At 49.1% G+C, this 20,723-nt stretch overlaps 2 protein-coding genes and 1 pseudogene across 15 annotated transcripts in view; 2 read left to right on the top strand and 1 right to left on the bottom strand.

Moving 5' to 3' along the window:
• The window catches only part of TMEM266 (transmembrane protein 266), a 118,519-nt gene extending 110,957 nt beyond the window's left edge, over nt 1–7,562 (bottom strand). The window contains exon 1 of the mRNA XM_051834575.2: nt 7,467–7,562. The gene's annotated coding sequence lies outside the window, so the exon portion shown is untranslated. The remainder of the gene's footprint in view (nt 1–7,466) is intronic.
• A 109-nt stretch (nt 7,563–7,671) lies between these two features.
• The window catches only part of NRG4 (neuregulin 4), a 155,584-nt gene continuing 142,532 nt past the window's right edge, over nt 7,672–20,723 (top strand). For 4 of the 14 annotated variants that reach the window (XR_011381085.1, XR_011381083.1, XR_011381084.1 and 1 more), the window contains exons 1-2: nt 7,672–7,857; nt 10,768–10,829. The gene's annotated coding sequence lies outside the window, so the exon portion shown is untranslated. Of the gene's footprint in view, nt 7,858–10,767; nt 10,830–16,686; nt 16,791–20,723 lie in introns of all 14 variants that reach the window. The other 10 variants (XR_011381090.1, XR_011381089.1, XR_011381088.1 and 7 more) reach the window with 5 other exon arrangements.
• Nucleotides 14,275–14,424, top strand: LOC127487825 (U2 spliceosomal RNA; annotated as a pseudogene).

The raw sequence follows: 20,723 nt of genomic DNA, 5'->3' as shown, positions 1-20,723 counted from the left end.
TGGGAAGGAGCTGCCGGCAGCATTTCAAGGAGTGGAAGAAGTCAATAGGGTCAGATGTTGCTGAGCCATCTACAGCGAAATCTGAGAAACAGCCACTGGATTTGTGACTCGGCCGTCACTGGCGACCTTTACGAGTTGTGTTTCAGGGGGAGGGAGGGGACGGGAGTTCCTTGAAGGCCATGGAGGTGAGAGAGTGACAGCAGATAGAGTCTCGGGTAGCACTGGCCGTGAAAAGCCAGGAAGAGTTGGGAGGAAATTTCCAAGCCTTTCTTCTGAGACTCTGTCCCCCACACAATGGAACTCTCTTTATTGGAGAGACTGCAATGTTTGCCCCTGTTCTTTGTTTCCATGGGAAAACACACACACACACACACACACACACAACAACAACAACAAACACGTCTTGGTAATCATGGTTAAAGGAGAATTAGTATAATAGAAATTGTTTTTTAAGGCAGTGTATCATGAGCTAGCATTGAGGCACAGGTCAGGCCTCTGCTTGCAACACCAGCAACCCACATTGGGACATCGGTGCGTCCTGGCTACTTTGTTTCCCATCCAGCTCTGGGTTAATGCACCTGGGAAAGCAGCAGAGGATGGCCCAAGTGCTCGGGCCCCTGATACCCATAGGGGACACCGGGATGGGAGTTCTTATCTCCTGGTTTCTTTTTTTTTTTTGACAGGCAGAGTGGACAGTGAGAGAGAGAGACAGAGAGAAAGGTCTTCCTTTTGCCGTTGGCTCACCCTCCAATGGCTGCCGCAGCCGGCGCACTGCGCTGATCCTATGGCAGGAGCCAGGTGCTTCTCCTGGTCTCCCATGGGATGCAGGGCCCAAGCACTTGGGCCATCCTCCACTGCCTTCCCGGGCCACAGCAGAGAGCTGGACTGGGAGAGGGGCAACCGGGACAGAATCTGGCGCCCCGACCGGGACTAGAACCTGGTGTGCCGGCGCCACTAGGTGGAGGATTAGCCTAGTGAGCCGCGGCGCCGGCTATCTCCTGGTTTCTGTTTGGCCCTGTGCTGGCCATTGAAGCCACTTGGGGAGTCTATCAGTGGATGAAAGATTGATTCTCTCTCTTGCTCTCACTCTGGCTTTTCAAACAAATAAATCTTAAAACAACAACAACAGCATTGCGTCAGGAGCAGCATCTGGCCGAATGAAGAGCCCAGTTAGGATGCCTGCACCCCTCCTGCAGTGCCTAGGTTTGGGTTCCTTACTTTGCTCCCGTCCACCTTCCTGCTGACACGCACTCTGGAAGTGATGGCTCAAGTAACTGGGTTCCTGCCACCCATGTGGGAGACCTGCTTTGAGTCCCTAGTGCTCAGCTTTGGCTCCGTCCAATCCTGGCCATTTTGGACACTGGGGAGTGAATCAGCAGACAGGGAATTCCCTTGCCTTTCAAATAAATAAGTCTAAAAACACTTCAGGCAAGATGCAAAGATGCAACTATTTCAAGAAAAACCAATTTGGAAGAAGACCTCACACATGGCTTCAGTTGGACATAATGATGCAATTATGTCAGGACCCCTGGATGAAATAACTGGGTTTGGGCTTGTTTTGAGCCCAGAGTCAGCAACCAGGTGTACTGCATGCTTTATGGCTTGATGCCGACATCCAGGGAACAGCTGCCTGATCCCACTCTGGACTTCAAAATTCCTGGGCTGCAAAGGACAAAAATTCATGTAACATTCTTTGTTTGAATGAGCTTGGGAACCGGAGTTATCAGTCTCTGCTCCAGCTACTAAGTGGTGTCTACTGCAGGTCCAAGGCAATTTGGAGGAGGTTGTGTTTTTGACAGATACTCTGCTCATGGCAGATACTTCAGACCACCTAGGGCAGCAATTAGAGCCATCAGGAGGAGGAAGAGGCCAAGGAGGCAGCGTCATCAAGACATTTTTCCATCAGTACCAGCTCCCTTCAGCATCCCCGTGTTTCCCCCTCGGAAGCATCCTAAGGCTGAATTAGTCCCCACAGGGCCCCTGATGTTGTTGTGGTTCAAGAATGATGGCAAACGAGAGATTGTGAAACAAGCATGCGTGAGAGTCTGGGGCTGCCTGGGCCAGAGGAACCTCAGGCTGGGATGCTATCGGTGCAGGCTTCCCACCTGAACTGTTCACTCAGGGTAAATGCTCGGGTCCTGAACTCTCACGCCGGGGCTTACACAGGGAAGGGACCTACAGGAATTTACTCCCTAGAGATACAATGGCCTAATGCAGGTAACGCAGGGCTTAACCTGCTTGTGTGAAAGCTGGTGTGTGTGTGTGAGTGCCTGTAGGTTTCTTTTGCTGACATTGGTTGAAAGTTGTAGCGTCTCCTTCTATGGAAAACTTCAAAAACATTATGCACCCCACACAGAGGGGACCCACACAAGCTTCTTCTCCATTGCAGGCCATCTCCCCACCTATGGCTGCCTCATTAGACCCTCAAACTTCAGCCAACTTTGTCTACAGGTACCTACCTTTCCCAGGGAGGTCTTTATCAACTCAAACTGAATCAAGGGGCCGGTGCCGTGGCTCACTTGGCTAATCCTCCGCCTGCGGCACCGGCATCCCATATGGGCACCAGATTCTAGTCCTGGCTGCTCCTCTTCCAGTCCAGCTCTCTGCTGTGGCCTGGGAAGGCAGTGGAGGATGGCCCAAGTGCTTGGGCCCCTGCACCTGCGTGGGAGACCAGGAGGAAGCACCTGGCTCCTGGCTTCAGATCAGCATAGCTCTGACCATGGTGGCCATTTGGGGAGTGCACCAATGAAAGGAAGACCTTTCTCTCTGTCTCTCTTTCTCACTGTCTAACTCTATCTGTCAATAAAAAAAAAAAAAAAAAAACTGAATCAAGAGTGGGACAGCGCTCCCCACCCCCAATGTATGTCCACTTTCCTCGCTGTTCCCCCAAATGACACATAAACTGTTGCATTGTAGAAGTTTCACTGCTCGGTACAGCAAAAGCAAGAAGTGTGGGAGGCTAGAAAGTCTGTAGAAACTACAGGGACCTGCTAGTTGTGTTTCCCCAGCACCAGCATTAGGGGCATCAACCAGACAGACAACACCCTTCTTCTCTGGCCAGCCCGTTCCAGGGACTCACTGACTCAACATAGTACGCTGGGAGGTGCTATGAACACATGCACGACGGGGAGAGGGACAGACTACGGGAGTGCGGGCAGTTTTGGGAGTGGTTGGACTTTGAGCAGAGTCTTAAGGCGACGAGGAAGCAAACCGTGCAGATATCTGTGGGAAGCGCGATCCAGGAGAAGGAACCACTGGTGCCCAGGCCCTGAGGCCATGTGGGTGGAACAGGACCGGATGGGAGGCCCGAGAATCCTGCGATAAGAGGGATGAAAGGGAAAGAGCCTGGAGTTTGAACTGCACAGACCTGGGCTTGAATCTCAGCTCTGCTCCTTCCGTCAGGGATCTGGGGGCTCCCCTTCTCCTTATCCATAAATAATTGAGCACAGAAGGGAAATGGAGGATGAAGCCATCTACCGAAAGACACAGCATATGCCAGACCCCTACCACAAATAGCAGTTCCACTCCCCTCCCCCTGGTTCCAAGGTGCCTCTCGTCCAGTTCGCATCTGAAAGTATGACATTCCGTGCCACCAAAAGGGTCAAGATATAGAACCAAGTGCAAGAAGGCAAACTAGGGGCAGGCGTTGTGGTGCAGTGGGGTAAGCCATTACCTGTGACGCTGGCATCCCAACGAGCACTGGTTTAATTCTTGGCTGCTCTACTTCCAATCCAGCTCCCAGCTAATGAACCTGGGAAAGCAATGGAAGATGGCCCAAGTACGTGGGCCCCTGTACCTACATGGGAGATCTGGATGAAGCTCCTGGCTTCAGCCTGGCCCAGCCCTGGCTGTTGCGCCATTTGGAGAATGAACCAGTGGATAGAAGCTCACTTTTTCTCTGTCTCCCCCCTGCCGCGCCGTAACTCTGCCTTTCAAATAAATAAAATAAATCTTTGTAGAAAAGAAGTGGTAAGCATCCATGGACAGCATTGTTGGCAAACATTTTAGTCTCCACATTCAAAAATCTGGAAGAATCAAACTGTTAATGTGGGCATTGCCTGGGAGTAAGATTATCAAAGATTCTGACCACCGATCTTCCACCTTCAAGGTTCCTATAACATCTGAACCTTTTACAAAGAGAACATATTATACAGGTGCAAGCAGGAGGCACACCACAGGCTAGCGCTGACTCAGGAGAATGATCTCCTGGCCCTGCCCTGTGCCAGTACTGAGCAGCTTCCATCCCACTCCTATCCAAGAAGGCCAGAGCCAATGGTAGGAACTGTGACGTCTTCTCCATGGGGAAACTGAGAGCCAAAAGGACCAATGGGAACACCAGGGTTTGCAGGTGGAGGGCCACCACAGGAGGTCCTTGCGTGGGTGTGCCTGGCCAGCCACTTCTATTTGAAAGGGGATACAGCAAGTGAACCACTTTGGGAAAAACATGGGAACCCTTGCTATGGGTGCCACCAAGGAGAGGGAAGGAGACTGATGAAAATCAAATAATTCAAAGTAGGCTTGCTGTGAGCTGCTTTTGTGATTCAAGCTTGCTGAAGCTGAAAAAAAAAAAAAACCTTTAAAGAGCTCCAAATTAAGGGATACTATAAGAAAAGCCATATTTCACAACTAAGTAGCTCACAAGGTCAGTCAAGGAAAGACAGCCCAGCTCCCAGTGTCTCCCTCAATGACGACGTATTAAAAATGTGCATAGTAATCAGTCACTGTGAGACATGTGAGTCATAGGGCTCAGAAAACTTTCAGTCCCCTCCCCCCACCCCACCCAAAGAAACCCTAGGTGAGAGGAATTAAAAAAAAAAAAAAGAATGCTTTAATGCCCATCACTGCCTGCGCGGCTTTTCTGGATTTAAAAATGTTTCAAAGGGGGAATGGAACGTAGTGCAGATGCATTTTTCAATCCTTTTGCACCCAAGTGGGTGCCCTGTTTGGATTCATCGCAATCGGGCTTGGCTGGAAGGCAGTGGGCCGTCCATTTCTTCAACACCTTCTGTTAAGAGGTTCCCAGCTGACACCGATGGGGATGCATCCCGCAGGAAAACCCATTTCCTCTCTGACACCTCTCACTGCTTCCTGCTGCTTCCCCAGTGCGGCCAGAGCTCATTTTGAGTTTATCTGATCAGAGAGTGGAAATCCCTGGGGCCGAAAGATGCCATCTTAGCATTGCCATAAGCACCAGGGAATGCGCCCTCCCGGGCTCGGGCTCGTAGCCACTATCGCCCAAGGAAGAAAAGAGAAGTCCCAAGAGACAGTCTTCCGTTTCTTACTGAATATCGCTCATCAGTTTACAACTAAAAGCTGTGTCTTCCATGGAATATACTTTTCAAATCACTCCTCTCTCTAGTCAGCTATTCCTTACTCACCACTGTGTCAACTAAGTGAGAACAGTCAAAAACCCAAAGCCCCATGGGATGAATTTCCCACTGATGCAACTTGAGTTGTCTCTAAGTCCAAGGAAACTTGGAGGAAATGTGTCATAAAATCCAATACCTGCGTTAGGCTAATGCAGCTGCATGCAAGGGATGAAACAGACGTCCCCGGCTGCATGCACAGATTCCAAGAACTTTGAATGAATCATTGCTACAATTCGTGGAGCGACTGGATTACGGTCCATGGCTGGTAAGGACTCTGTCATCCCATTAAGACACTCAGACACAAGTGAGGTGGGCATTGTTGTTCCGATGCCTGGCCAGGAAACCAAAGGTAGTGTGCAGGGAGGGATGGGGTAACAAAAACCAGGAGTGCTTCGTTCTACCTGATGTGCACGCTGCATAGGTTCAATCTGGGGCGGGACGACTTTTTGAACTTAACTGCTTGCAGAGAAGAGTGAAACAGAAGCGTGGCTTACACCCTGCTTCTCCTAGGCTTGGTGCCACCTCAAAAAATTCCACGCAGACCCATTCTGAAGCAACAGTTTGGCTTCCTGGAAAGCCACACAACACTGCTGTAGAATCTGTGACATGGAAAAATCAGACCCCAGCTGATAGGCTCATGTGTCAGCTTGACCGGGAGGAAAAGGGAGATGGAGTGGCAGCCCCAGGTTGGAAGGTTACCCCTCCTCCCCCCAGGCTCCACGCTGCCCCTGGGAATCCGATGCACTTGACTTTGCATCCTCACCCTGCCCCTGGCCGCCGTGTGACCTTGGGAAAGTCAGGAAACCCAAGCCTGAGCCTCATCGTCAGCATGGAGACAGCGGGTAGGTTCCAAGGAACAAATGGAATCACGCACCAGCAGCGTTTAGGTCAGTACCTTGCACCATAAGCATTCAAGAAAGGTGTCCTCGTGATGGGACCTGGCACTACAGTGCAGCTGGCACATTCCGACACTGTGCGATAACCACTCTCATCCTCTGCTGCCAGCTCTTGGTAGCCCGTTCACCACAGTATTTTGGGGGAGGGGGCAGGGAGGTAAGCAGTTCTATAAATCCCACTTTCCCGACTGTGGCTCCAAAGCAAGGTGAAACGCCCCGGGGAAATAGGTAAGCGATTGGGTCTCGAGGCTGTGATGTTATAGGTGTACAGAATACACACAAATCATACAGTTTCAGTCTACAACAGACGAGGCACCGAATCAGAGGTTTTTACTTGCAAAGAAACGACAGCGAGGCAGCATGACCAAAGGTAGGCAGCCGGCAACCCATTAGGGCCTATCACTGTGCCAGCACTGGTGACTATGAAATAGGGATCGGTGGGCCTTCCTGGGGGTCTGCCTGCCAACAGGTGGCCAGCTTCAGTCAGTCACCTTCAGATGCAAAACTGGACCAAGTCGGAGGCTCCACCATCAAGAGAAGACAATTTTATGGGTTTGGGGCTCCCCAGCAAGTTGGCCGGCAAAGTGCTTGCTGTGGTTTGCACCTGTCTCCCGAAGGGAGGGTGAAAACCCACCCACCATCCTTGCCACACAGCCCATCGCACCGCTGGGGCGCCCCCCCCCCCCTTCCCGGGCCACCGGGAAGCCCACTAGGAAGTGGTCACGACCGACCAAGCCACAGATCCCCCGGGGTGTGGGATCTCCACCTCCACACCACGTCTGAAAGCCGAAAACAGGCGCCCGCTGGCCGCCCTGCAATGGGATTTCCCCCCCACCCCGCCCCCAGCTTGCATGTTTTATTAATAAGTGCAAGATGGCACACACAGGCAAAGAATGGGAGGTAAGGCATCTGCAGCTGGACCCGAACCAGGGCAGTTTGCAAAAATAAATAAGAAGCATGTGACAAGAAGCAGGTCCCCCCCCCCCGGGGGATGGAGCCCAAGCCCCGGGCTACCCCACGCACCCTCGCCTGGCGCACCCCCTCCCCGGCCAGCGGGGGATGAAGGTCAGCGGCAACATCCCAGTCCGCCCGGGCACGCAGCCCGAAAACCCTGCCCGGCCCCCACCCGCCTCCCGAGCCCCAGGACCCGGGCAGCGAGGCAGGGGAAGCCCCAGCCGCGGCCGGCGGCGAGGACACGTACCTGCTGCCTGCGCTCGGGATTCGCTCGGCTCGGCTCTGCAGCGGCGCCGGCCGCGGCTCGCGCTCCCGGGGCTCCCCCTCCGCCCCCCGCCCCCCCACCCCCGCCCTCTCGCGGCCCCGCCGCTCCCTCCGCCCCTCCGCCCACCGCGCTCGGGGGCGCGCGCGCGCGGCCTCGCGCAGGCGGCGCTCCCGGGCCCGTGCCTGCGCCTGCGCCCTGACCTCCCAGCGGCCGTGCGCGGCGCGCGCGCGCGCGTGTGCGTGTGTGACCCGAAGCCTGCGGAGCGGCCCCGCCGCTGTCTAGGAAACGGCGGCCTCGGCGGGAGCCCGGCAGGGGGCGGGGGGCCGCGGCTCGGCCGCCAGCGAGGCGGAACGCGGCGTGCGGGCTCCGCGCGGTGGGTGAGGGGGTCGCGGGACAGGGTCGGGGGCCCGCGAGTTGGAGTGGCGTGAGGAGAGGGGGTCGCTGAAGTGGACGCGGGCGGGGCGGAGGCGCAACAAGTGCTGAGGCCGAGGCGGGGGCTCCCCGCAGGGAAGCGGGGGGTCCCCTCAGGGAAGCGGGGAACACCACGCCGGGGGTTCTGCGGGCCGCGAGCGGAGCCTCGGGTGGCGCGGTGCTTCGCTTTGCGGTTCGCAGAGTGCGGGGTCGCGGTCCTGGGAGGGCGCGGGTGCAGGCCACTGAGGGGAGCCCGGCGCAGTGGGAGCCCCGGACCCCCGCCCCCGGGAGACGAGCCCCCGCCGGTGCCCTCCTGCGAAGGCTGCAGGTCAGCCCCGCGTGGGGCAGTGCCCCTCTCTATTCCTTCTTCCTCCTTCCGCCTTGTTAGACGCCCTGCAGCCTCCCCGTTGGAATCCACGCTGTGCCGCCCCCAGGACTGCAGAGGGGCCAGCGCCTTGCACCTGCGTAGTTCACCTGTGGGAATGCTTGCTCCCGGGGGGCCCGTGGTTCCCTAATTAGGGGGTGGGGTTAGTGGAGTCCCCTGAGTCATCGATGCACCTACAAATATTCTCTGTAGGTTAAAAAAATGTCCTCACGCATACAGGTTTGTCGCAGAATAAGTAATCATTTAACCTGGGCAGACGGAGGTGCTCTGAAATTGAAATAGATGTTCCATCAGAAACGAGCTACCTTTGCTTGTATGCGTCGGTACTTGAAAAGGTTCTTGGAACTAGAACTAAGAAAATTTTTTTTGATGCAAGAAAATTGAAACATGCTTAAGAGAGGTGTTCAAGAGGTTCATGGGAAATATGTGTTACAAAAAAAAAATGCTTGGATTTCAAAAATGTGTTTTGCATGAAAGTAAACTTTTCATTTGGTTTTCCCCCATAGTTTTTGAAGTACCCTCGGCCAGTTATAAAGAAATCAGTTCCGCTGTGCTCAGTGATATGGCTCATTATTTGTGAAAGTAGATGTAACAGTCTCATGGGCAGGTTAAAATGCGTGTAGTTACATAGCGGGAGAAGACAACGCATATGAGTGCAGCTGGAAGAGAATAATCTGTTTTTTAGGAAGGAGGAACAGTAAAGAGGAAAGCAAAGGAAGAGGTTTTTTTCCCCTACATTTTTGGAAGAAAGAAGCAGGGATTGTAAAGGAAAAAAGTGAGGATGGGTTAAGAAAACTGAGCACTGGCTGGGTGGCATTGGGGGGTGTCGTTTTGACAGGTGAGAGCAACATTTCAGCTACTTTTTTTTTTTAAAGATTTGTTTAATTTATTTTAGAGCTACAGACAGAGGAGAGACAGAGAGGTCTTCCATCTGTGATTCACTCCCCAAGTGGCCACAACAGCCGGAGATGCACCGATCAGGAGCCAGGAGCTTCTTCCAGGTCTCCTGCATTGGTGCAGGGGCCTAAGGACTTAGACCATCTTCTGCTTTCCCAGGCCATTAGCAGGGAGCTGGGTCGGAAGTGGAGCAGCCATATGGAATGTTGACACCTCGGGCGAAGGCTTAACCTACGACGCCACAATGCTGGCTCCGTTTTGGCTACTTGACTTGATGTAGAAAAAGCATTGGCGTCACTTGTTTCAACTTCTCAACTTCATTTTTGCCCACTTAGCAAAACTCTGTGTAAGGGTTGACTAAAGCCACTAGAACACATCCAGTTACAATGCCTTCGAGTTGAATAGGGCAAGTGTTCTGAGACTTGCTGAGAAAAATCGGAGGACCACTCTAGTTTACCTCGAATCTTTGTGCTCTGATAGAATTTTTTATTTTTTTAATTCTGGGGCATGCTACCACAAAGGAACATTTTTTTTTTTTTTATGATGGCTGTCTATAAAGACCCTGAGGAGAGAAATCTTTGTGAGAATTACATGCTAATATTGTCTACCTATTTATTTTAAGTATGCTGCTTATTTTCTTTTTTGGGTAATCTGAGCTCATGAAAAGTGTAGCTGCAACCATTCCATGTTGTGGTACTAAGTAAAAAAAAAAAATCCACAGATATGTGTGATTTGTTAGCTCTGTGCTGCTCCCTGGTGGTGTCCTATGGCACAGCACATGCTGGAACTAAAATCTTTCCTCTTGGTAATTTCTTCATTCTTGAAGAATGAAGGTGCCATTGGGTTTTCTCAAAACCTGTCCTGCTCTGGTTTCCTAATGTCCTAAGGCCTAACAGCTGGAGGAGGATTTGCCCATGAGGCTGATCAGTTTCTAGGTGATGAGATGCAGCAGGCTTTGTGGTTGCGGCAGCATTATTCTTCCATGTGCCTGGCCTGTACAGAACACTTGCTTAAGATCAGGTTCTGGGGCCTGTGCCGTGGCACTGGCATCCCATGTGGGCACCGGGTTCTAGTCCCGGTTGCTCGTCTTCCAGGCCAGCTCTCTGCTGTGGCCTGGGAAGGCAGTGGAGGATGGCCCAAGTGCTTGGGCCCTGCACCCGCATGGGAGACCAGGAAGAGGCACCTGGCTCCTGGTTTCGCATCGGCACAGTGCGCCAGCTGTAGTAGCCATTTGCGGGGGGTGGGGGGCAACGGAAGGAAGACCTTTCTGTCTCTCTCACTAACTCTGCCTGTCCTTAAAAAAAAAAAAAAGAAAGAAAGAAAATCAGGTTCTGGAGTCTCACCCCAAACAAACTGAAACCTAATTTCCAGGGGCTCAAGTTGTGATTTTTATTTTTTTGAGCGCCCCAGGTGGTTCTTATTGATAGGAGAGGTTGGGGACTCCTAGAGCCAGAAATGGCACAGGTGCTGCAGGTGACTAACGAGAGGGGGTTTTGTGGGCAGCGCAGCTCTGCGGCAACAGGAAGATAGGAGCTATAAAGCAGGAATGGAAGACGTCCACTGTGGGTTTAAGCCTTGTCTGTCTTGCAGGTAGACCTGTCTGTACTGTGGCTGTCGTGGGGATGCTGTCACACACCAGAATGCTGTTGGAGGTAAGCCAGTTGATCTTTCAGTTAAAAAGACTGTCTTTTCACACGTGCCAGGCTCACAGCGGCAGAGAATGTGCGCTTGTGTGCAGCTGCAGGATGATGGGAGGCAGACTGGAGATTACGCTGATCCTCTGAATGTTGGAAAAAAGATTAATATCAGCATTAGAACTTTCCCCCTCTTGAGGTAGCTGCTTATAAAAATAGAACATAGGAATCTGATGCCACCTGATTTGTGAAAACTTGAGTAATACTGAAAGTCCTCGAATTGCCAGTGTTTACATAAGTGTTATTTTGAAAACTCTTCTGAATCTATTTCTAAAGATATTATATATTTTAAAAAGATGTATTTATTTTTAAGAGGCAGAGTTACAGAGAGAAAGAGGAGAGACAGAGAGAAAGGTCTTCCATCTGCTAGTTCACTCCTGAAATGGTTGCAGTGGCCAGAGCTGAGCCGATCCGAAGATGATCAATCCAGAGCCAGGAGCCAGGAGCTGCTTCTGGGTCTCCCACACAGGTGTAGGGGGCCAAACACTTGGGCCATCTTCCACTGCTTTCCCAGGCCATAGCAGAGAGCTGGATCAGAAGAGGAGCAGCCAGGTCTAACCAGTGCCCGTATGGGATGGCAGCACTGCAGGCAGAGGCCTAGCCACAGCTCTGTGCTCCCTTTTTTTTTTTTAAGATTTATTTATTTATTTGAAAGGCAGAGTTACAGAGAGGAGGCAGAGAGAGAGAGAAAGAAGCAGAGATAGAGAGGGAGGCAGGGAGAGGGGGGGAGGGAGGCAGGGAGAGAGAGGGAGGCAGGCAGAGAGGGAGGGAGGGAAGGAGAGAGAAAAAGAAGGAAGGAAGGAAGGAAGGAAGGAGAGAGAGAGAGAGAGAGAGAGAAAGAAAGCGCTTCCATCCACTGGTTGACTCCCCAAATGGTTTGCCAGCTGGAACTGGGCCGATCCAGAGCGAGGAGCTTCTTCTGTGTCTCCCACATGGGTACAGGGGCCCAAGAAACTTGGGCCATTTCTACTGCTTTCCCAGGCCATAGCAGAGAGCTGGATCGGAAGTGGAGCAGCCGGGTCTCTAACCAGCGCTCGTACGGGATGCTGGCACTGCAGGCAGTGACTTTACCTGCTACACCACAGCACCAGCCCCCTAAATCTTGATTTATAACACAGCCTTACTTATTAGGAATACACAGGAATAAAGCCAATCTAAGTCGGTGAAAAGCTTGAAAACTGGAATAGATGTGACTTTCTGTGGTATTTCTTTTAAGTACACACTTGGTAACTGCTAACGGTTTTTTGTTTGAATCCTGTTGGAGGAGCTTTAATGAATACATACGAGTAACCTGTAATTAGCACCACTCGTGTGCATGCAGTCTGTGTGGCTACAACACAAAGCACAGTGCTGTACACTCATAGTGTACCCTCCATAAACATGAATGGTTGAAACATAGCGTAGGCCCTCCGTAAACATCAGTGGTTGAAAGATTTTTTTCTTGAGTAGGACAAGTATACCTCTTAGTGTGACAAGGCTGTCTTGAACGGCAGTACCATAAGGGCAAATTTCTCTTTGAGCAGTGGCAAACCAAGAGTGGGGCACTACTGCGGTCACCTTGGGCATAGGCATGGGTGATCCTCATTATCTGTAGAGAATTTAGACTATAATGACCCCACTGGAGGTCTACCTGCTTCTTAATACCAGTAGTTTTCATGTCAGTGATTCCACACAGTGTTGGGGATGAAATACTGCTGAGATACTGGAGAATCTCTCATGGGTCTAGGTTCTGAACCATCTCTGTCAAGTTTCCTTTTTTTTTTTTTTTTTTTTTTTAAAGATTTTGTTTGAGAGGTAGAGTTACAGAGAGAGGGGGAAAGATGAAGAGGTCTTCCATGTGCTGGTTCACTCCCCAGATGGCCGCAACAGCCAGAGCTGCACTGATCCGAAGCCAGGAGCTTCTTCCAGGTCTCCCACGTGGGTGCAGGGGCCCACGGACTTGGGCCACCATCTGCTGCTTTCGCAGGCCACAGCAGAAAGCTGGATTGGAGGTGGAGCAGCCGGTACTGGAACCGGCGCCCATATGGGATGCCGAAACTGCAGGCGGAGGATTTACCTACTGTACCACGGCACCGGCAACTCCATTAAGTTTTAATAACACCTATGTAAGCTTCAAATTAGTACATTTTATTTGTCCTTTAGTAAGCAGGATAAATAATTGTAGGGATATTAGAGAATGGCCTCATGTGCACTCGGCCTCCAGTTAATATGGACTCCGCTGCTGGATGTATCCAAGTTCGTCAAAGTTCAGGGTAACTCAAGACACTTCAGGTACCTTTTCTGTAGCTACCTCTGGCTTAATTCTTTGCATTGAAACAGTGGCTTCTTTAATTAACAGTGAAGAAATAGGATGGAGAAATGGAACTTGATTACCTCATTGGTTTCATCCTGTGACCACTTAGAGTTTTTATTTGTGTGTAAGAATTAGAGTGAAACAAAGTGCAAACTTTGAAGTTGGAAAGTGTAGATTTTAGTTCACTTGTGAATTGTTCTTTTAGATAATTCTGGTATCTCTAGCTTTGAAGTTTATTCTTTTTTTTTTTTTTTTTTTTTTTGACAGAGTTAGACAATGAGAGAGAGACAGAGAGAAAGGTCTTCCTTCTGTTGGTTCACCCCCCAAGTGGCCACTACGGCCGGCACGCTGCACCGATCTGAAGCCAGGAGCCAGGTGCTTCCTCCTGGTCTCCCATGCAGGTACAGGGGCACAAGCACTTGGGCCATCCTCCACTGCACTCCCGGGCCACAGCAGAGAGCTGGCCTGGAAGAGGAGCAACCGGGACAGAATCCGGCGCCCCAACCGGGACTAGAACCCGGAGTGCCAGCGCCGCAGGCAGAGGATTAGCCTAGTAAGCTGTGGTGCCAGTCTGAAGTTTATTCTTTTAAAATTGTTCATATGGCTTCAAAACTAAAGATCGAGTCAAGAAAATGAATAGTATAATGTTACTTAGTACTACAGCAGACCAATATGTAGGCATACATTTGTTTCTCCTTTTTTAAAAAACATTAATGGGGGCCAGCATTGTGACGTCACAGGTTAAGCTTCTTTCTGCAACACTGGCATATGGGAGCTGGTTCAAGTCCCAGCTGCTCCACTTCCCATCCTGCTCCCTGCTAATGGCCTGGGAAAGCAGTGGAAGATGACCAAAGTGCTGGTGCCCCCGCACCCACGTGGAAGACCAAGAAGAAGCTGCAGACTCGTGCCTTGGACCGGGCCCAGCTCTGGCCCGTGCAGCCATCTGGGGAGTGAACCAGTGGACTGAAGATCTCTCTCTCTCTGCCTCTCCTCCTGTCTCTGTAACTTTTCCTTTCAAATAAATAAAAAAAAATCTTTTAAAAATAATAAATTCTATTATATTTTCCTTTTCTCTGCTGTTATATTTATCTTATATAGTCACATAGTGGGATCACTTCTCGGCCTTTTGGCTAAGATCAAGTGTAGTATATTGTCACGTGGTGGGGTGGAATGGAAGTATTTTCATTTTCCTCTCTGCCTGTTACTGGTTTCACTTCAGGATCATTGCTGGAAATAATTTTGTCATGTAGAGGAGAGTATTAAAATATGGCCCTCCTGAGTCAGATGTTCTGAGTACGTCATTTAGCTCAAATGATCACCGAGTGAAAGGGTTTTAGTTTTTGAGTGAGTTTCGTCATGTGTGTTTAATATTTGGGATTTTGAAGATGCTTCATAAAGAAACTTCCTTTTGACTAGACAATTCATGTGCCAAAATAGACTGTTGTTAATATGTGTATCTGAAAACACAAAAATGATCTGGTATTCCAATTCTGGTTTCTGGAATTAGGCTATGTTAAAACCTAGCAAGTAGTGCTTATGATGTGCCAGACCCCGTTCTGTGTTTTTCATACGTGTTAGCTTTTTGTAACAAGCCTTTTGGGAGGGTTTTCTCATGGATGAGGAAACCAAGGCACAGAGGGATGAAGTAACTTGCTCAAAATCATGCAGCAGTGAGTGGAGAAACCAAGGCTCCGACCTGGGCAGGGCGATTCTGAAACCTCAGGTTCATTCCTGGTGCTTTGCTGCCTCATGTATTGACACAGACTTGTGCCTAGATGAGTTTGAGGCATTGTTACAGAATGGGAGAAGCGTTCTGGATCCCAGGGCTGTTCCTCTAATTCACCTGTTAACTGTGAGTAAGGCAGTTAAGTGAATGTCTCTGATTCAGAGAGGATTGAGTATACTCCCTCCCCATTTTCTAGCTCCAAATTTTTTGGTTCTACGATTGTATTTTTGTAAAGAAGGAACTTTGCCTTTTCACTTGTCTAACCAGACTTTAAGTTAACCAGAAAAATAAACCAGTATGGCTGAGCTTAAGGTAGATAAGTTGTTGATGTTTGTAGTTGAAAAAAAAAATGCTGTTAAACTTTTCACGTTCATTGCTTGTGTGACTACAGAAAGAAAGTAAACTTTTTTTTTTTTTTTTTTTTTTTTTTTTACATTTATTTATTTGGAAGGCAGAGTGACATGGAAAGAGGGAGAGATAGAGATTTTTTTTTTTTTTCTTGACAGAGTGGACAGTGAGAGAGACAGAAAGGTCTTCCTTTGCCGTTGGTTCACCCTCCAATGGCCGCCACGGCCGGCGCACTGCGGCCAGCGCAGCGTGCTGATCCGATGGCAGGAGCCAGATGCTTCTCCTGGTCTCCCATGTGGGTGCAGGGCCCAAGCACTTGGGCCATCCTCCACTGCACTCCCGGGCCACAGCAGAGAGCTGGCCTGGAAGAGGGGCAACCGGGACAGAATCCGGCTCCCTGACCGGGACTAGAACCTGGTGTGCCGGCGCCGCAAGGCGGAGGATTAGCCTAGTGAGCCGCGGCGCCGGCCAGAAAGTAAACTTTCAAAGAATCAGTTGCTGCATTCTAACAATTGGCTTGATATAAACATTTATAGTATTAGTCTTTTGTGCCTTTTTTTAATAGAATTAAGATGCTCTGAGGTATTGCCTTTATCTTCTAAGTGCCAAATACAGGAAAGTTATTTGGGAAAGTAAACTCTTAGAGACAGAGAGAGAGAGAGAGATTGATCATATTATATACCACCTTTCCCCCGTCTCCCATCAGAGCTACCACCTTATTGGAGTGACATTCTTTCTTAAGCCTCTATCTATGATAATGCATGTACAGTTTTTATTGGGAGTCTTAACACAAAGAGAAACTTTGATACTAAATGAAATGTAATTTCTTGTCCTTTCCCTAAAGTCCCTGTTTGTCTGGTATAAAAGGGCTTCCCTCTCCCCATCTAATACTCTTAATTAAGTTCTATTTCTCTCTCATCTACTTCTGGTCTTGTATCTGGAAATAACAACTTTCCTTGGATTTTTTAAAAAAGTTTCATTTGAGAGGAGGAGAGACAGTGATTGTACATCTTCTGGTTCACTCTCTAAATGCCCTTACCAGCTGGGTCAGGCAGCTGGGAACTCCATTAGGGTCTCCCACTTGGGTGGCAGGGACCCAGCAGTGCTTCTTCCTAGAGTACAGTTAGCAAGACAGTAGAATCAGGAGCAGAGCCAGCATGCCAGCCCAGCCCTCTGATCCGGGATGCGAGTGTCTCCAGTGGTGTTCTAGCTGCTCTACCGGACACCTGCCCCTCCTGGAGTTTGAGGGACGATAGAGATTGAGGAAGGAGGAGAAATGGAACATGTCAGCAAAATGCAACTTGTGCTTCTTGTTACAGAGCTCTTTGTTCTACCGCTGTGTAGAAGACAAAGCCCATAAGAAATTTGTAAACAGGTTTTACTTTCCTCCTCTTCATATATTACTAAAATTGTAAGATGTTTTTCTTTCTTCCTGATGCTGGCCACAGTTTTCATTAAAGTTGTAGAAGTAGAGGTGAAACATAAAGAAGGGCATTTTCCTGTCTACTCTGCAGTCTAGAAGAAAAGAAAAATTCATCCATGGACAAATCATGTGAGTTACTCCCTGTTTCATGTTTTTAAAGTTATTTGACTATACTTGTGTGACTATAACCAGTGATCCCATTGGCTTACTTTAGCTGGTAGTGATGGTGTCTGCAATGTGGGAAGCTCCGTGGTTGTTAACTTTCCGAGTCAGTTCTCATGTTTGAGAGGCCTGTGCCTACCCAACTGTCTTGGTTATGTGTTACTTATTTTAAAAAACTGGGAACAACACCGTCTATAAGCTGCTTAAATCTAAGTCTGGTCTTTGTGATTTAAACATATCGTGGACAGAATTAAAGCTTGTTTTGGAGAACAGGTGTCTAAATCAAAGTCCAGGCCAGTGAGCTTTGAAAATTGAAGGCTCGGGGTGACAACAGTGCTTTCCAGGTGGATGAGACACTGCCGTGCCGAGGGTGACGCCTTCCCTTTTCCAGTCTTCATGGTGGTGGGAGCAGTAGGAAAAAGTCAGATTGGAAAAAGATAAAAGAATTTGAAATAAAAAAGGTTTAAAATGGGAATGCTTTACTTGAGAAATTACAGAATCCTTCTGCAAGGTCTTCTCCATAGTGATTGTCTGCCAAGAATAGCTTCTATTACTCATCACAAGGCCTTTTAACCTTATGATGCTATGGTTTATTTTGAAAAGCAGATGGTGATTTATGTCTAAGGCAGTGGCTAATACGATTTATTTCTAATAATAGAATATTTAAACTTACAGAACTTTAAGAGTGTTATGGAAAGCTATAACATTATTTTATGAATAAAGAAATAGCCCTGTATTTAATCCAGTTTACTCCACTGTTGACCATGTGACTAACATTAATATGTTTAATTTTTCTGGCTTATGTAATTCCTACCAAGTCCACATTTGCTAACATTGGCAGAAACTGGGCTGTGGAACTTGGTGAATCAGCTCTCCCAAGACTGGAGAGAAGGATGGGAGGAAGAACTGTGTGTTCATGTAGGATTGCTGAGGGCAGTTCTCTGAGATTTGGGATAAGGGGGGGATTTTCAAGCCATGAGGAGTGGAGCACAGTGTGAGAATCTGAAAATGGCACTTGGGAGTAAGGACAAGGGTGTTGGTTCCCACTTCTTCCTGCTGAGTCGGAGAAAGCAAGGACTAAATGGTTATACTGCAAAGGCACCTTGTGCTCCAAGGGAGAGCAGGAATTTGTTACAGTGAACTTCAGAGAAGAGTCTGTCCTCAGAGAAATGGACTTCCTGTTAGCAACGCTGAGGGGCAGCACAGACAGGGCAGTGACACACAAGTTGAACTGGCATGGAGTGCATGCTTGGGAGGGTCCGATGGTGGAGACGTGTGAGAGGGAGGAAAATGGGGTAAGAGGCTGGTGCTCATGGAGGTGGCCAATCAGATGGAAATGAAAGAAGCGTTTGGTAGGAGAGAAAGTAGACACATGTTAGAGAAAAACCCTGACCAGGCTGATGGTATTTCTTTGTAAGCAAGGAAATATTGAGGACTACCAGTTACGTATCCAAAGAGAAATAGGGTGGTAATTACCCCAGGCCCGAGAAGGGCACTCAACATGTGAAAAACTAGGCTGACTGACCCCCTTATTTCAAGGGTTTTCCTAGGGTAGTGTTCAGAGACAGACCCGTCTGAGTATTGATTGTAGAGAGAGTCTGGCTCCTAGAACACAGGAAACCTTTGGAAAGAGCAGAGTGTGGGGGCGCTGGGTTGTGGGCTAGGGGAGCTCTCTGATTTCCTGCCCTTCACATCTCGCACAGAGCTGACGCGTGTGCTGGGAGACATGCATAATGCATGACTACACCTGGCAACAAAGGACGCAGAGGTTGCCGCTGCCGTGTGGCAGTCACTTCAAAGAGTTTGAGTCACTCCCCATCCAGCTTTGAAACTGATTCTTGATGAATTATTGATTTGGAGGAATTTGTGTAATTTCATACTTTGCATTATTAAATCATTTACATATTTCATATCATCAAATCATTTTACATTTGCATAAGATATAACTATATATTAGGTTTTCCAGTTAAGAGAAATAATGATAGCTGACTCTTGTTGGGTCCTTCCTTTGTTCAGGGCACTTTAATGTATAAATTCATTTTATTGTAAGATAATCCTTTGAAGTAGGTACCGTTATTCTGTGCTGTCTTCCCTTGTATAAATGAAATTGGACATAATTTTTTTAAAAGACTTTTTCATTTATTTGAAAGAGTCTCAGAGTGAGGGAGAGACGGAAAGAGGGAGAAGTCATCCGTCCACTGCTTCACTCCACAAATGGCTGCAATGGCCAGGGCTTGGGCCAAGCAAAGCCAGGAGCTTCCTTCAGGTCCTTCTCGCATGAGGCAGGGGCCCAAGCACTTGGGCCATCCTCTGCTACTTTCCCAGGCACATCAGCAGGGAGCTGCACCAGAAATGGAACAGCTGAGACACAAACTGGTGCCCAAATGGGATGGTGGCATCGCAGGCAGTGACCTAACACACTACGCCACAGTGCCAGCCCTGGACACAGTGATTTTTGTCCAGTGTCACACACCTGTCATGGGGTGGAACGTTTCTACTTGAACTAGAGTTCGCACTCCAGCCGCTGGTTCCAGAGCCTGTGTTGTGTAAACTATTTACACTAGATACGTTATATGTAAAAAGTGAGCTGAAGATTGCTTGGAAACTATTATACTTTGAATGGTTGGTGACTTAAGTGTATTTGTAGATGGTGCAGTTTATGTGAAAGAAAGTGGCTTTTGTGAGCTGCTACCCAGAATGACAATTGATTTCTTGCTTTTATAAGTGTTTTAACAAAAGTCGTTTGTTCTATAAACTCAGCGATGTGAAGGGCTGTTGCCTGGGGCAAGCCAGCTGCAGTTGTGCGGAAGAGCACGGCATGCGGTATAAGCTTAGTGAATTTGCCGGCCTGGCCAGAGCTCTGGTGGTCTCTGGTCATACACCTACTGTGCATGGCCAAAGTGCCAGTGTGTCAGATGACGGTGTGATAAAACTGTCACACAAACTGCCTGTGCTGGGCTGATCAGGGTGTTTTGTTCTAGGTGGTGGATCTAGCTGGGAAACCAAACTATAATCAAGAACTGGGAAACCAAACTGTAATCAAGAGGTTTCCTGGTGAACGGGCATCTTGAATATATTTTGTTTTGTTTCTTTGACAATGTTTACCTGTCTGACAGATTCCTCAAGGGTTTCATTGGCATGTTCTGTCAGTCTTTAACTTATAAACAGCTCCACCCCTCTGTGCCCCCTACCCCTATCCGGGGGTTCTGCTGCCATAGAAACAGTTGTTAATCAACATGGGTGTCTGAGACTGTGGGTTCAGAAGGAAGGCAGGGGAGTCTGTGAAAAGCAGAATTGCTGCAGGGCGCTGATCTCAGGGGTGGGAGTCTGAGTAGGGTGGGCCCCCCAAGGGAGAATCTCTGCTAGTTCCCTTGCTGTAACACCGCCCATGTCTGTTACGGTGTCTGAAATTTCAACAAGTAGAGGCTGACTTTTTAAAACCATAGATCCCTCTGCCCTGCGGATGTCCTCAGTGGCTCTCCTAACCCCCACCTCCTACTGCCTGTCTTCATTCTGGTAGGGCTGTCAGCCATCAGCACCTCATGTCCTGTAGCCAATGAGCACAAAGGCAGTCCACTATGTCCAGAGAGGGCTTTTGCTTTCCTGACAAAGAGAACATGAGTGGCTTTTTTTTGTGCTGTAAATGCAGTCATAAAGTTTGGAGCTGTGGCAGCCATCTTGCAACTATGAGATGACGAGCGTGAGGCTGAACCCCTGATTCCAATAAACCAAGGATCTTGGAGGATTTCTGAAAGAGTCTGTGATGTGGCTAAATCGCAGCTCCAGGCCGGTGATGTGGCAGAGTAGGTAAAGCCCCCACTTGAGACCTGGGCATCCCACACGGGTACCAGTTCGTGTCCCAGCTGCTCTACTTCTCTTTCAGCTCTCCACTAGTGGCCT

This window comes from Oryctolagus cuniculus, chromosome 12, assembly GCF_964237555.1.
Source record: "Oryctolagus cuniculus chromosome 12, mOryCun1.1, whole genome shotgun sequence".
NCBI lineage: Eukaryota > Metazoa > Chordata > Mammalia > Lagomorpha > Leporidae > Oryctolagus > Oryctolagus cuniculus.
Note: the sequence above shows the minus strand (reverse complement) of the source record. Positions and strands in the feature narration are given on the sequence as shown.